Source organism: Epinephelus moara, chromosome 20 (genome assembly GCF_006386435.1).
Source record: "Epinephelus moara isolate mb chromosome 20, YSFRI_EMoa_1.0, whole genome shotgun sequence".
Classification (NCBI taxonomy): domain Eukaryota; kingdom Metazoa; phylum Chordata; class Actinopteri; order Perciformes; family Serranidae; genus Epinephelus; species Epinephelus moara.
The window spans coordinates 9,374,312-9,378,833 of record NC_065525.1 but is presented as its reverse complement, the minus strand read 5'-3'; the positions used below and the strand labels follow the sequence as shown (position 1 = coordinate 9,378,833).

The following is a 4,522-nucleotide window of genomic DNA, read 5'->3' as shown; positions in this document are numbered from 1 at the left end:
ACTAACCAGATAATATTAGCTAATTGACAAGCACTTACTGGGCAGAATGGCTCTTCAAATGACGAACAAAGTTTGAAGTTGTTGCCTGGCTGTCCGAGATGTTTATGCCGCATGTCTTGCACTGTGCTGTCTTTTGCTGTAATAATGGTAATTCCGAAAGCCGAAGACAATGACTCTCGGTACCCCTCCCGCTGACATGTTGATGCCTGTCTGATATAAGAGGGCCTGTTTCTCCAATAAACACGTAAGGTAGGTAGAGAGGGCATGACTGATTGACAGGATAGTGATCCAATCATGACAATGCCATTCTCAGCCTGCGCTCCTACCGGGTAATCAACATTATTTTTAAATTAATTTATTAATTTCATATTCTAACCTAAAACATGATGTGAATAACACTCAAGTCATTCAAGTCATCGTGTCTCAAGTCAAGTCCAGAGTCTTTAACTTTCAAGTCCGAGTCAAGTGTCAAGTCTTTTATTTTTTGTCAAGTCAAGTCACAAGTCATCAAAACAGCGACTTGAGTCGACTCGAGTCCAAGTCACAATGACTCGAGTCCCCATCTCTGCTTGACACTCAACCATTGAAAGTGGTGGAGGACAAAGGCTTCAGGGCATTTGTACAGATGCTGGACCCAACCTACATCCTGCCTACTCACCAGGCCTGACAAACTATGGTGGAGAAAAGGTACCAAGAGGCTAAAGAGAAGGCAAAACAGGAACTGGAAAACGCACAGTCCGTAGGTTTAACTGCAGACATGTGGACCTCCATGAACATGGATGCCTATCTTGGGGTCACCTGCCACTTTTTTAATCAGAACATGGAGCTAGTGAGTGTTTTGCTTGGTGTAGGACATTTCACACAGTCCCACACAGCAGAAAATTTGAGGGATGCCATGGAGCTGCAAATTAATCGGTAGGACTTTAGAGAGAAAGTGCATTGTTTAATCACGGACAATGCATCAAATGTGATCCTTTGTGGCAAACTGTCGACTTTAAGAAATGTGCTGTGTTTAGCCCACAGTTTTAATCTTATCCTGAAAGCACAAGGATCAAATCCCTTCACTTGCAGACATCAGAACAAGAGAGTGAAGAATTGTCACATTTTTTAGGACAAGCACAAAAGCAAAGGAAAAACTCACAGAGATACAAACTCAGGTGCAGAAGCCAGTTCACAAACTGATTCAAGAAGCTGAAACCCGATGGAACTCCACATATTTGATGTTACAAAGATTGTATGAACAACGTGAACCAGTTGGTGCGGCAGTGGCATCCCATGCCACAGACATTCCTCCTCTCACATTTGCAGACTAGGCATCCCATGCCACAGACATTCCTCCTCTCACATTTGCAGACTACGAGACAGTCAGTGAGTGTTCAGATGTTCTTGCACCCTTCCATCTGGCCTCCACAGAGATGTCAGTCGAAAAGCATGTTTCTGCCTCAAAAGTTATTCCACTTATTAGAATGGTACAGCACAAACTGGCTGTAAAGGCATCAGCCATTAAAAACCAAACATCTTATAAAACAACTGCAGCATGTGCTGGTCAAATGATGCAAAATTGAAAATGTTAGCGTTCTGGCCTGAGCCACCATCTTGGACCCACGATTTAAAACATTAGCTTTTGGCAGTGAAACACATGCACAAGAGGCCATGTCAAAATTGACCGCAGAATGTGCTGGGGCCGTGAGGGCTGAGAGAGAAATGCTGTCAACATCACAGGTAGTGTACCATTTATCATTATTATTATTATTATTATTATTATTATTGTGTATTCTATACACCTCTATTGACATGTATAAAATGTTATCAGCTCCATCAGTCAGCTGCCAAGGAAGAACATGGGCCTTCAGAAAAGGACAACTTGTGGGATCTTTTGGACAGCAGAGTTGGTTTGTATTATGGCCTGTTATTACTGTATGCATAATTTTTCTTTTTATGAAAGATGGCTAATTTCCCTTTTCTTTTTGTTTAGGTAAAACACAACAATCTCAAAGTGCAACAGCAGATGCTACAGTGGAGGTTCAAAGATATGTGTCTGAGCCTTACCTCTCCAGAGGAGAAGACCCACTTACTTACTGGGCATCACGCGAAAGAAGAATATACCCGAACCTCTTCAAGATGGCCAAAAAGTATCTCCCCATGCCAGCAACATCTGTGCCATGTGAGCGGGTCTTCTCCAAAGCTGGAGAGGTTGTCAGCCACAAAAGCAGCAGACTGAAACCACACACTGTTGAAATGTTTTGGGTTTTTTTGTGTTTTTTTTTCTCCCTGGTTTACCAGTGCACCCCATTTACATTACCACAATGGCAGAAGCACTAGCATTAACTTCTAAATCACATAACACTTGTGTATTATACAAAGTAGCACGAGCACATTACTTCCCCCTGCTCCCTCACGCTATATAGATATACACTGTTTTTAAAACATTTGTTAAATACAAGTACAAAGCAGTATCTGACAGGCAGTCTGATGCCTTTTCAGGTCTTCCACTTAGATGCAGTTCTGAAACACAGCCAGCAGATGTCGCTCTTCTGACTGTATGAAATGCTTTGCAGCTGTTGTGTCAAAGTGGTTCACTGCTTCATCAAGCTTCGATTTCACCATCACTAGGGAAAAGTCTCCTGCTTCTGAAATATTATAGTTGAGTTCAGTGATTTCCAACCTTAAGTTAGAGGCCTCCGAAGGCTCACAAGATCAATATGAGGCATCTGACATAATAATTGGGAGAGGAGAGAAGATGAGATAATAAACATCGGTGTTATAAAAATGTATTTTTCTTTCCTTTTTGTTTTAATTTAAGGGGGGATTGGAGTGTACATATAGCTGAGGCTGTAGGAAACCACTTTAATTTGACAAAAAAGAAAAAATCTGTTAGATTTAATAGTGTGTTGTAAACGTGTGTTGTGAGTAGAGGAGTGAGCTCTTGAGTGAGGAGTGAGGTGGCTCTTAAAAGAGCCGTTGTGGTTTGTGGAGCAGCAGCAGAGAGTTTAAGCTCTCTCTCTGCAGATGCGAAGGGCCAGCTGGATGTCTTTGGGCATGATGGTGACTCTCTTGGCGTGGATGGCGCACAGGTTGGTGTCCTCAAACAGGCCCACCAGGTAAGCCTCACTGGACTCCTGCAGAGCCACGACAGCGGAGCTCTGGAAGCGCAGGTCAGTCTTGAAGTCCTGAGCGATTTCTCTGACCAGGCGCTGGAAGGGCAGCTTGCGGATGAGCAGCTCCGTGGATTTCTGGTAGCGACGGATCTCTCTCAGAGCCACGGTACCGGGCCTGTTAACAATGAGGCTTCTTCACACCGCCGGTGGCCGGGGCGCTCTTACGGGCAGCCTTGGTGGCCAGCTGCTTCCTCGGGGCTTTGCCTCCGGTGGACTTACGAGCGGTCTGCTTGGTTCTTGCCATGACTTCTTCTTTCTCTGTGAAGGAGAATGATGCATTGAAACGAGGTGATGCGCTGCTCTTAAACTCTGAGAGCGGCTGTGAGATGGTGACGCTGCTTCAGACCTCCGGCTCCTGATTGGTGAGAGGCTCCTACGGAGGTCAGCACCGCCTGAAGGAGCGACCCACCGCCTGAGACTCCGCTGTTTATTGGCTGGAAATCCTTTCAAAAGGTCCACCAAAATTCAGGCTGGGCCGCCCTCTGCTGCTCTGCTGAAGCCTCTTTTCTGGTTGGTCTGGCAGGAACCGTCCCACGCTCCGTGGATATATAGAGGAGGGTTTCAGCTGCTGAGGGAACTCTTCTCTTTGTCCCGACTTCAGAGAGCATCTGAAAACTGAGTGGCCACGGAAAAACCGGTGGATATCGGTCTCTTCCTCTCTGTGTGCCTCGCACCCGGCTGGGCAGTGAGTCAGCATGACTCCTCTTGGCAAGACGGCTCCATTTGCCTCCAAACATGGACAATACTGGGCTCGGTTGAGATTTGTCAGCAATGGTGAGCCTCCTTCACATGATTATGTTGGTGCCAAACTACTGTTTGAATCCTGCTGGATAAATGTCACGGATGTATACTTGTTCATATCTCTGCCAAATAAAAGAGATTTCGAGTTAATACTTTTCCATGAGGCTCCTTTAAAACGTTTCCTGGAGGTATACACCTCCAAACAAGGAGAACCTAAGTGCAAAGAGTGGATGGTGGAGTACTCCACTCAGCAGGATACAAAATTTAACTGCACAAAACTTCTAACGGTCAGTACAAACAACTTCCCAACAGTATTTCTCTCGGCCCATACAACGGGTGCATCATTTACCCGGGACAAACCATCACCTGCTTCATCTGTGGCTCGGCTGACCACCAGGTGAAGCAGTGTTTAACAGTTAAGTGCTGGAGATGTGGCAATCTCGGCCACAAAGCAAAATCATGCACCCTGGAAGGCGTTTGTAACCTGTGTGGACAAAACGGCCATGCCTTTTTCTCCTGTCCAAGATCATATTCCAACCAAGTCAGATTTCAGAAGCAGTAGCCTGGTTCCTCTGAGCAGCCCCCTGACGAACAGCAGCGGCAGCAGCAGCTTCGTCAGCAGC

The 4,522-nt window shown here is 45.6% G+C and overlaps 1 pseudogene; it reads right to left on the bottom strand.

Moving 5' to 3' along the window:
• Positions 1-2,398: 2,398 nt before the first annotated feature.
• LOC126408246 (histone H3-like) lies at positions 2,399-3,429 on the bottom strand (annotated as a pseudogene).
• Positions 3,430-4,522: the final 1,093 nt, after the last annotated feature.